The sequence below is a fragment of the Helianthus annuus genome, chromosome 11 (assembly GCF_002127325.2).
Source record: "Helianthus annuus cultivar XRQ/B chromosome 11, HanXRQr2.0-SUNRISE, whole genome shotgun sequence".
NCBI classification, from domain to species: domain Eukaryota; kingdom Viridiplantae; phylum Streptophyta; class Magnoliopsida; order Asterales; family Asteraceae; genus Helianthus; species Helianthus annuus.
This window is the reverse complement of record NC_035443.2, coordinates 3273814-3286283: the sequence shown is the minus strand read 5'-3', so window position 1 is coordinate 3286283 and position 12470 is coordinate 3273814. Positions and strand designations below refer to the sequence as shown.

At 34.1% G+C, this 12470-nt stretch overlaps 1 long non-coding RNA gene across 1 annotated transcript; it reads right to left on the bottom strand.

Annotated features, from left to right (window-relative positions):
• Nucleotides 1–269: 269 nt before the first annotated feature.
• Nucleotides 270–1272, bottom strand: LOC110889161. Its single transcript, XR_002563435.2, has 2 exons — nt 1152–1272; nt 270–597 (listed from the first exon to the last, which is right to left on the bottom strand). It is a non-coding gene; the product is annotated as an uncharacterized LOC110889161 (long non-coding RNA).
• Nucleotides 1273–12470: the final 11198 nt, after the last annotated feature.

Sequence of the window (12470 nt, the reverse complement as noted above, 5' to 3'; positions counted from 1 at the left end):
TTCTCCAACCATACAAACATCCTTATATATCCTTACATTTTCCACATCATCACCCATTTTTTCTTTATATTTAAATACTTAACTTATTAAAATATATTTGAATAATGATATAAGTATATAAGTAAAATCTATTAAAAAAAAGTAAACTAGATTAAAAAATATATAAGCAAAAAAACTGTTTTACATTTTTCAAAACAAAAAAATATGGAGTTTTAAAAATTAAAATCAATCTGAAGGGTTATAACATGTATACTTCAAAATTGAAGGGCTGAATATAAACTTTTCTTATAATAAAACAAAAACTCTCTACTTTTACACTTCTGTGCAGTCGTCTTCTCCATATGGATTTCTCCATTAAAGATTTATCATGAAGCTTTACAAAAATAACTCAAGATATAAAACTAAAAGTCATCTTTGCAAAGAAAAAAGTAAAGAAAAAAGAAAAGAGAATGGCTCAAGGACCAAGACAAACCAAGTCCTTAACTTTGGACGCCTGACTTTCAGACACCATCGGATGGCCGACTCCAACGCAAGATCTAACTTCGGTCGGATCCGACGTGGCTTGGACGACCTGATTTCATGCGCGTTGAAGATAGTCTAAGAAAACAAGAAACAAATTTTTCTATAAATTAACGATACATCACAATAAAATTTACTAACTGAGAATAAAATGTTGTTTTCAAGGTGGGGTATTCTCTCTCTCTCTCTCTCTCTCAAAAAAAAAAAAAAGAGTTAAATGCCATTTTAGTCCCTATGGTTTGGGCCATTTTTTCAGTTTAGTCCAAAGGTTTCGTTTTTAACCTGTGGGTCCAAAAAGGTTTCACAGTTGCCATTATAGTCCATTGGGTTAACTTTATCCATTTTTTCTGTTAACGAGAAGGTCAATTCGGTCATTTCATATGGCTGAATTGCCCTTTTAGTTAACAGAATTACATACAAAATGACCAAATTGTCCTTCTCGTTAACAGAAAAAATAGATGAAGTTAACCCAGTGGACTAAAATGGCAACTATGAAACCTTTTTAGACCCACAGGTTAAAAATGAAACCTTTGGACTAAACTGGCAAAATGACCTAAACCATATGGACTAAAATGGCATTTAACTCAAAAAAAAATCTCACAATATATATAATAAGTGGTTAATAATCTTACCAGTTCGGCTATTAATTTGGGGTTGTAGAGAGGCTTGAAGATTTCTTGCTTGTGAAGAAATCAGGACAAGAGTTAAAAGCACAACTAAGAAGATAACACCACTTAACTTCATTTTGAAAACATGTTCTAATGCCTGGTGTTTACTTTGATTTTTATAGTCACAAACCGTGTTTTGAGGCGTGTTGCTTTAATTAACGTAGAGGATAATAATATTAAAACCTAAAAGTCACACGGTTTCTTTATCTTTTTGACTTGAAGTTCTGCACAAATCCAATAAAATATGTACGTGCAACATATATTGTGACATCCGTAGATTATCTATACCCATAACCCGACCCGTTTTCATATTCGGTTTCCAAATCCTAAGTAACCACACAAATATTCTATTTTATTTATCTATTTCCATTTGAAAATATGTTAGTAATTTTAAAATTTATCGAGAATTTGTATTCTTATATATAATATGGATTTAATGTAAATTCAATAATTAGTATTCAATGTTCTTAATGGTTTTAAATGATATCAAAATATAAACTTTATTGTAGTTGTAAGAATTACGAATGAAAGGAATTTAGATCATTTAGTTTTGGGGAATTGGCCTATAATAATCCCATCTAAACCTTATTGGCCATTAATAATCCCACCTCAGAATATTCCCCCCACCGGTCCCACCTTTCACCTATTTTTCTTACAATGGTCCCCCGTTAAAAAAACTTAACGGAGTTAAGCTTTTTTCCAAATTACAAACAGATTTTTTAGGGCTTTTGATCAGAACGATGATACGAGTCTATTGATGAAAAACTTACTTCGAAATGGTGCTCCAAGTGACTTGATTTTGGTTAATTGGAAATTTAAACACCCGAATTGAAGCGTCGTTTTCATCGCTTGGAGCACCGTTTCGGGGCAAGTTTTACATCAATGGACTCGTATCGTCGTTCTAATCAAAAGCCCTAAAAAATCTGTTTGTAGTTTGGAAAAAAACTTAACTCCGTTAAGTTTTTTTAACGGGGGACCATTGTAGGAAAAATAAGTGAAAGGTGGGACTGGTGGGGGGAATATTCTGAGGTGGGATTATTAATGGCCAATAAGATCTAGATGGGATTATTACAGGCCAATTTCCCTTTAGTTTTCCATTGAAAAAAATTGATTTCATTCAAAATAACTGGCTGAAAATTTAAAATATTAATTAATTATAGTAACCTTCGTTATCATCATCTTTGTAATAAAAGCCATAATATGAGAGCCATAGCATTTGAGTTATATTTCCAAATGCATTATTATTGTCGTCGATCAGTTTCGGTGGAACTTTTGACGTTGTTTAAAAACCGCCCCAAGTCATAACTGTTAACACTTACTAAACCACCTATATATACTTCTGTTTCGTTACATATCTCGCACATCTTGACATCCTTTCGCCGTCCTCTGATTCGATAAACAAACCACCGGAGACACGGTCATCGCTAGAGGTTTTGCGAACCATTTTACCACTCTTAAACCTCACCGCAAACAACTGGACTTGCAATCCGTCGGGAACTTGAAAAAGTCGCCCGAATATCACGACCGAAACCACACCCCTTCAAAAACTCTCTCTGTTGGATAGCACCTTGCCGGAGTTGAAGAGATTGCCGGAACCGGAGATCACGACGGAACTGTGCACGACATTGTTCGGTATAAGTTTCTTATGCCTTTTGATTCTCTACGTTGAACATTCTAGCCGATCCATATTTCTTGTTTCATAAGGAAATTTCATTCTTTGGATTGAGATTTATTAAACTATAACACAGTGGTTTCAGGTTGGGTTAAAACATAAAAGACGACCATTTGTCCATTTCGATTTAGTATATTTTTGTCCTTGGTTAACACCCTGTTGTAACATATGATCCTACTTTTTGTAACAATATATATGACTCAGTATATATTAGTAAAGAAAAAAAACATAAGTTTTGTGTATATGTGAAGCAACAGAAACAAGGAAAAAGTCTTACACAATTAACGATTTTTACTATAATTTATTATTATTATTATTATTATTATTATTATTATTATTATAAATTCATGTTCTTTTTTTAATAGACCTAACAAATAATTTACTATGAAACTACACGTGAATTATTGAGATAAATTATAAGGTTTAAATAATTAGATTGAAACCTTCAAAATTAGAAATCCTATTTAAGAATCGTCTCTCGTGTGGTATTTCACATCTAGGATAATCACTCTCGCTCATTCTTTTGGATTAATTTTCCATCTTTACTCATGCGATAATTCAAGAGATTCTTATACGCAACCAATGTGAGTATACTCGAATCCCCTCTTTACGTTTACCACATTTTGGGATGTGACATGTTTACTTACAAAACTTACACATAAACTTTATACATAAATGCACAAACATTCCTATAACATGCTTGTATACGTGATTGCTTGATACTTTAAACTTGGGTTGAGGACATCTTGTGTTAGACTTATCATTAACTTCGTACGAGCCTATCCGTGACATATATAGCGCTATAGGATTAACGCACCGCCCGTAGACTTGTGGTTATGTCATGAGCATATTGCGTTTCATCATTGGTTTGATATGTTAGACACATGCCGAATTTAAGGTTTATCTTGTATCACATGCTTGCTATGAGGAATTGTTTAATCATCTTTTTATGCTACGTACATATCAAACTTGTATACTCGTCTTTGCTTTTGCATTGAACTTTATTTTATACATGTTACAGGTTGAAGATGATGATTGCTATGAAATGAAGTAGCGATGATACCTAGAAACACATTTAGACGTGTTAGGTTTAATATGTTTTGATGTTTTTATGTTTGAACATGTCGTATTTGGATTTTATGTAATGTTTGACAATTTGAAATTTATGAAATGAAATGGGTTTATTTAAATATTGTCACAATTAGTGTTCTGAAGTCTCTTGCAATCTCGTTTTCGTCTCATCCCGATATTTCCGCCATCGGTTGGGGTGTGACATATATGAAGGTATAGGTTAACATTTTTTAATACCTTGACAGATCATTCACAAACAGGGCCGGCTCTAAGAATTCGTGTACTCTGTTCGAGCTCAAAAAAATATGTCATTAGACCTTAACGAAATTGGGTATTGGGCTCACTAAAGATCTAAACCTAATACCAAAGGGGTTAATAAATAATCTAAACCATAAGAATAGTTTTGTAAGGGGGGCCTATGTTGGTGTTTGTTTGGGCGTACCCTATTAAAAAAATATTTTACATATACATATCGGGTTTTTTTTCATAAAAAATGTGCCCCTCGAAACATCGGGTCCTAGCCGGTGGTCCTCCCCGTCCACCCCCAGGGTCGGCCAATAAGGGGTGCAAACGAGCCGAGCCGAGCCCGAGCTCGGCCAGGCTCGAGCTCGAGCTCGATTAACTTATGAGAGCTCGGGCTCGAGCTCGGCTCGATTCGAGTTTTGTTTTCAAAGCTCGAGCTCGGCTCGTTTGTATTTTATCAAGCTCGAGCTCGGCTCGGCTCGTACTATAAGAGTGCCGAAAGTAAAAAGAATTACCATCACTCATGTTTGTGTCAGAAATTACCAACCGCCGGGATCTAACGGTTCTGTTTTCAGTAACTGAATCTTGGGCACGGGGGCGTGTTGAGTGAACACGGCCCCGTGTTCAACTTACTGTCTGACTTAAAACAAGATTGTCAGTTCCAGGCGTATTCAGCGGGCACGGCCCGTGCTGAGTTCTGCAGAAGCTGAAAATTTAAGAAAATCCTAAAAATATAAAAAGAAAATAAAAAAATGATTAGGCCGTTGATTCCTAACTTTCTTAAATCCTTGTGTCCCCGGCAGCGGCGCCAAAAACTTGATGCGTGTGTAGTGCGATATGTTTTAGGTATATATTTTAAGCCCTTTTTACATTTTAGCCAAGTTTTAAATTTATAAAACACGATATTTACTAACACTAAACACACATATGGGCAAGTGCACCCATCGTGGACGTAGTATAGTGTTGGTAAGATACCGAGGTCGTCTAAGGACACAAGAGCTTTTAATACCGGTTTATCCTCAACGTCTAATCAAATCAAAATGTTAGAAAAAAAATTTTGAACTAAGAAAATAAAACTAACTAAATGCTGAAAAATAAAAATAAAAACAGATAAACAAGATGAATCATTTGGATCCGACTCGTGTGTTAGTATAACCTTTGATTATTTTCGCACTTGTTTAAGAGATTATCTTAGTTATTGTAGTAGGCCCCTCTTTTGAAGGCGACGTTACCCTCAACCCAGTAGTTTGAGTCAGCAAGGATACAATCCTAAAGGGTCGGATTATTGAAAGATAATTAATTAAGTTATTAATGCAAATTATGGTAGGCCCCTCTTTTGGAGGTGACGTTACTCTCGACTAAGTAGTCTGAGTCAGCAGGGATACAGTCCTAAATAGCCGGGTTATAGTATTAATAGTAGTTAACTTATGAGGGGATCAAAGAATTTGGACCCCCGCCATCCAATACCTTTGGGTATTGAAGGAGGTCCTACTAAATTTGACCCAGGTCCCTTGCAGGACCTCTAAACGCTGAACAAGGGCAAGACCCTTACCAAACCGTTCCCTTAACCCCCGACCAGGTAGCCAACATACCTCCATATAGACCGTGGAGATATGAATGGTGAAACTCTTTTATTTTATATAGACAGTAAAATAATGCCAAGACACCACGGACAAACGATAAGGAAGAATCACCTTCAACATAAGAAACTAGTTATTAAAGTCATTAATACAAAACCAATTAAGAAGTGTAAAAGATTAAAAATAAAAAAGTATTATACTAAACACTTGTCTTCACCAAGTGTTGTAAGAGACTTAGGCAAACATGGCCTTGATTGTCAAGAACTCTTACGATCAATCTTGGATCCCGAGACGACTCACACACTCTATGATGGACAATGGATGATGGTGGTGGATGATGGTGTTGTGATGGTGGTGGGTGGTGGATGAAGTGTGAGAGAGGTGGTGTGCCAAGGGATGAGTTGCAATGAATCCAAGCACTCCTATTTATAGACTGAACAGAAGCCTGGGCACGGCCCCGTGTCTGCTGGGCACGACCCCGTGCCCGTCTGACACTCTCTTTCTTCATTAATTGTAATTTGCAATTACAATAAATGCGCCTGCAGTACTTTGGGCACGCCCCCGTGTTCACTGGGCACGGCCTCGTGGTGAGCAATAGAAGCTTCTACAGGTTTGTCTTTTCTGCTGCTTCTTGGGCACGGCCACGTGCTCGCTGAGCACGGGGCGTGTTCAGTCTTCTGTCTTCTTGTTTTGCTTGGGAGGATGCTGTCGAGGGGTCGGGCAGTCCACTTTTGTTCCCTTTCTTGTATTTATGTTAGATTTTGCTGTCTTTTTGCTTCTTTTGTTAATTTGAGCTCATTTAATCCCGAAAATACAAAAGGAAGACAAAAGCACGCTTTTTCCAACATTAGTACTTAAAAAAGGTTAGTTTTATGCCTCATTTGATGTAATTTATATGTTGCATTTTACACACATCAGGGTGATAGGAGTTTCTCATTGAGTGGTTTAAATTGGGGATCTATTGTGCAAGGGGCTCTATAGCGCGGACCTGGTTAAAACAACGTATGTTAGATCTCCCAACATTCACGAATAATTCACACCTTTCAGAAAAAGTAAAAAAACTTTACCAAACATGACTTTCTAGGTACCAAAATCAATCTTGATGTTGACGCTACTCAACCTTTATTAGCACAGTATTGATATTATCTCTAGTCTATTTATAATTAATTAGTAATGTAATTTATGCATTATAACATATTCATATGTATAGCCAGTTGAATTAGTCAACCGACATAAGCCTTTGTATAATCGTCGTGACTGATCGGATGGGGGTATTTATCCCACCGATTAGTCACGATAATTATACAAGTGTGTTCTACATAATCAGCTAGAGGCTATCAATTGTTACCAGTGTGTTACGCTCTTGGGATTGGGATTGTGAAGAAGAAGATCGAGTGATTTGATCGTAACTATAAAAAACAAATCAAGTGATTTTGTTGTGAAGCGGGGAAGAAACCTACGAACCCCTTTTCTTTGTCGTGTTCCTGCGTAATCTGGGAAACAACCATATCAGTCAGGATTGAAACACTCAAAAGAGTATTTGAATGATCTCTGACTCAAAATCAACAAGAACGAAATCGGTTATTATTCAACCGAAACCGTCCCCGTCAAACGTTTAAGACCCCCTTGTTTCGTTTAATCATAGAAATTGAATCTGGTAATAAAAAAGACATCAATAAAAAAGGTATCTGATTGTTGTAACAATCAAATGAGATATATGGTTGTGTCACTGGCGGGTTGGACTTAAGTGTGATCGACTTTGGTCGTCCCCATTTTTCATCGTGCGAAAAAAATTAAAAGGAAATTTCACATATCGTAAACACAATATAATCAAAGGTATATTTGGTTATCATTAAGAATAAATTGGACGAAATACGCATCAATTCGTTTATCTAAACCAATCTTGAAATATAATTTTTGAGTAACCTATCATTTTCGTCGGGCGAAAACTGCCACTTTAATCTAAAAGGTTTTTTCTTGCTATTTCTCTCTGGAACGTTTCTAAATCATTTTAATTTCATCCAAACTAGGATTTTTACCCGCCGCGTGTTGCGGCGGCGTCGAAAGTTAAACTAACTCGTATTTATACTTTACGTTTGACCCGACTCTTTTCTGAAAAAAATTACGTCACCGTTGAATGAAAACGTATTATATTTGACCCGACTCGCTTTCAAATAAAGTTTACGAACGTACATAAAATAAGTATAAAACATATTTTTTTTACCAGCCTCACTTGAGAAAAAAAAGTTTGTGACAAAACGTGAGTTGTTTATGTTGAAACGTGAATTTAAAATGACAGGTACGTTAAAACTGCGATTCACAGATCGTTACGTCGGCGACACCTTAGTTTTTTATAGTTGACGACACGTTATGTGATGCGTTGACCACATAAAACACGTGTTTGACATATCCGATCAAACTCAGTGTAACCTATATAAGCATTGTGGTTACAATGATAACAATAACGTGTGATGCCCGCATGTGACATTACACGTTTTTGACTTTGTTACACATAGTACGTTCTTAACATTAACGCCATTAGACAAACGTACAGCTCGCTCATTAACAGTGTATTAGACAACCGTGTAAAGTCGTAAGAGTAAGTTAGACATTAACATGGTTAGACATAGATAAAAATAGCATATTAATGTGTTACGCTATGGTCTAAAGTCGTAAAAGTTAAAAGTGAATGTGTAACTTCATTAGTTTAGTTTGAGAGTGTGAAGTGAAAGAGTTAAAAGTATAAGGGGTTAGAAAGTAAAAAGTATAAGGGTTGGAATTGTAATATATAAAAATTGAAAGAAGTAAATGTGTAGGGGCTAAATATGTATTTTTAAAACTTAAGGACTTAAAGAAAAAGGTCACCGACCTTTGTGTTTAATATATATATATATATATAATTATTAACTCCATTAGAGAAGTTAGTTAAATGGAGGATAAAATGGTCATTTTGTATTTTTATTTCACACAACCACCATCTCCAATATCATCTTCACACTCACCACCAATGATTACCCCCCCCCCACCCCCTTCTATCTCCACTACACACCACCGCATTCCACCACCATCTACCTCCACTTGCAAACCCTAACCTCTGCCACACCCTCACCACCCACTATCGCAGAACCCTCAAAAACACCATTACCAGCGCCACCACACCTCATCTGTCTCCACCACCCTATCCCCCGTTCAATAAAAATCCTACTAGCCTTTTAAAAAAAATCCTACTGTCGCGATTCCCATCACGTTTCAGACGACCCTAATTAGTGTCACTATTAATAGCAACGGATTTACTTTGATGCTAGGGTGGGCAAATGCCAAAAATAAACTTTTGGAGAACTCGGACAAAAATAAAACTTTTTCAAATATCATTTTTTACTAAAAATCTTTAAAAAAATCAACTTTATCAAAAAAAAGTTTTTGTTGATTTACACCACCGTAGAAAACCCTTATAGTTGTTGTAAATGCTGATGTCAGCAACTTTTTACAGTGCTGTAAAAATGCTTAAAACACCGCTCGGTTTTTTTAAAGGCATGTTTATAACATTTTCATTTACGTTTGTGCCAAAAATGATGCAAAAACTCGCACAGGAAGTCGAAATTCTCTAAGTTTTCACAACTCGGTGTGATTTTCTCTTGATCCGAAGCAAGCATGCGTACATACACACAAATATATATATATATATATATATATATATATATATATATATATATATATATATATATATATATATATATATATATATATATATATATATATATAGGGTAAGGATAGTGTAAAAAGGGCCTAAAGTGTGAGAAGTGTATTATAACACTATATATAATACTATATACCACCATATAAACACCGTATAACAATATGTAACACCGTATAATACCATATAACACTATATAACACTATGTAACATTATATAACAAATATAACACTATACATCTATCATAGACATGCTATCAGACAACCTATAGTGTTATATTTGTTATATAATAATATATAGTGTTACATAGTGTTATATGGTATTATATGGTGTTACATATTGTTATACGGTGTTTATATAGTGTTATATAGTATTATATATAGTGTTATAATACACTTGTCACACTTTGAGCACTTTTTACAGGATCCTATATATATATATATATATATATATATATATATATATAGAGAGAGAGAGAGAGAGAGAGGAAGGTTCATTTGAGAAGAAATTTTATGTGAGAAGAAAAAGAAGAAAGGGCATATTAGTAAAATACCTGAACAATGATCTCTTGGCCTAGTGGTTAAGGGGAAGGTGGGAAGCTTTGCTTCTCTTGGAGGTCCTGGGTTCAAGTCCAGGCAAGGGGGTTTTAATACTAACTTGGTGATACTAACTTACTAACTACTAACCCGGTTAGCGATATCCTAACCATACGCCGTTCAAAAAAAAAAGTAAAATACCATTTCATTTATAACTCATACCATTAATTTTTCTCTCTTTAATTAATTAGTCAACTAATCATTAGTTATCCTACATATAATCTACAAAAGCTATACATATCAAAATTTTCCTACATATACCCTACACATTATAGAATTTTATCCTACAAAGTCGAAATTTATCCTACACACCTTGAAATATATTCTACACAACTAATAATTTATTCTACACTTTAAATTAAGTTGTTTTTTTTAATTTGGAAAATATATTTATTTTGAAAAGGAGTTACAAATTTAATTTAGTTAGTTATTAAAGAGGAAGAATATAAATTAATGATTTATGTAAGTTTATCAATATACCCTTATATTAAAATTAAATGCAAATATTAAATGAAGTAACATGAAGCATTCTTATTGGTTGAAACTTCTTTTTTCTTCTTACAAAAAAGTTATTCTCATTATATATATATATAGGGTAGAGATTCTAAGAGAAGTACACCCTATTTGAGAAACTTGAGAAGTATTTTGTACCACACATTTCTCTAAACTTTTCGTAATATACACATATGTATAATTTATAATCAACTATATACATATATGTATATTGTCAAATCTTGAATTATACATATGTGTATATAGTCAATTTTAATCTATACATATGTGTATATTACGAAAAGCTTAAGGAAAATGTGTGGTCCAGAATGCTTCTCAAATTTCTCAATTAGCCTAGTGCTTCTCACACGATTCTAACCCTATATATATATATATATATATATATATATATATATATATATATATATATATATATATATGTTAAAAGGTACAAAATCTAGCTAATCATTAGAACTAGCTTTAATAATATCTTCCCAAATCAAAACTACCCAATTAACGTTATAAAAAATACCTTGATTCCATGACTGCATATCAGCACTATGGTTAGTGGTGATGTATAATGTATTCATATAATTTTGATGAAGATGATAAAAGAACAATAATATTCTAAAGGCAAATTGGAAAATAATAATTCTATCTTTCTGAAATTGGCTAATCTTTCTGAAATTGGCTGATAATAATCCCAAGTCAGTTATTAGCCAATAGTAATCCGATCGCGTCAATTTTTTTTGTAAAATAGACCGCCATTAAAATAAGCTTAACAAGCTTAACGGAGTTAAGTTTTTTTCCGGATTACAAATTGATGTTTTAGGGCTTTTGATCAGAACGAGGATACGAGTTGATTGATGTAAAACTTACCTCGAAATTGTGTTCGAAATGGCTTGAATTTTGTTAATTGGAAGTTAAACACCCGAATTAAAGCACCATGGGTTGGGGGCAGTATTTTGAGGTAAGTTTTACATCAATCGACTCGTATCCTCGTTCTGATCAAAAGACCTAAAACATCGGTTTGTAATTCGGAAAAAAAACTTAACTCCGTTAACCTATTTTAACGGCGGACTATTATATAAAAAAATTGGACGAGGTCAGATTATTATTGACTAATAACTTACTTGGGATTATTATCGGCTAATTTCAGAAAGAGGAGATTATTATTTTTCAATTTGCCCATTCTAAAATGGGATGCAGAGTCACCAACTTGGATAGAGTATATTGTCTTGTTTAATTGATGGTTGAAACAAATAAACACATTTCATTTACATGTACCGTAGAAAGCAGTTGTATAAATATTGTGTTTCTAGTATACATATATTTAATGATGATTCATTACTTTTGTTATTTCGCTTCTAATTAAGTGTAAATTTTACCGAAAGTAAATCCCCCCACCCTATTTAAAGGTTCAAGATTATTTATCTTGCCATGCAACACAAGTACCAATAACTCATGTTTTATTCGTATCAGCATAGTTGCATAAATGAATTAATACAACCATATGTCCTCCTATACAGTCTACAGGCGACGGTTACGATGCTTATTCCAGCACTTCCAACAACCATAACCACCCTTCTTCACTGCAAGTGATGGTCTTTTTGTGTCTGTAGTGGTAAGGTGTCTCCCCTCTGTTAATACTGCATAGTGCATGCATAGATGGTTAATAGGGAGTATATTTATTAAGATCAACAATTAGGATTAGAAGCCCTTCTAAAAATAACTACATGAGACTAAAACTACATAAAGTTGTGAGACTAAAACTACATGAAGTTGTGAACCACAAAACTTGTTTTAAATAAAAAAATTTAAAAAAAAAAAGAAGGGAATCAATTTTAAAAACATGACACTCCAACACTAATTTTCTCACTTTTAAAAATATAGAATATGCAACAAGTCATTATTCATCATATATACCTGGAGGTT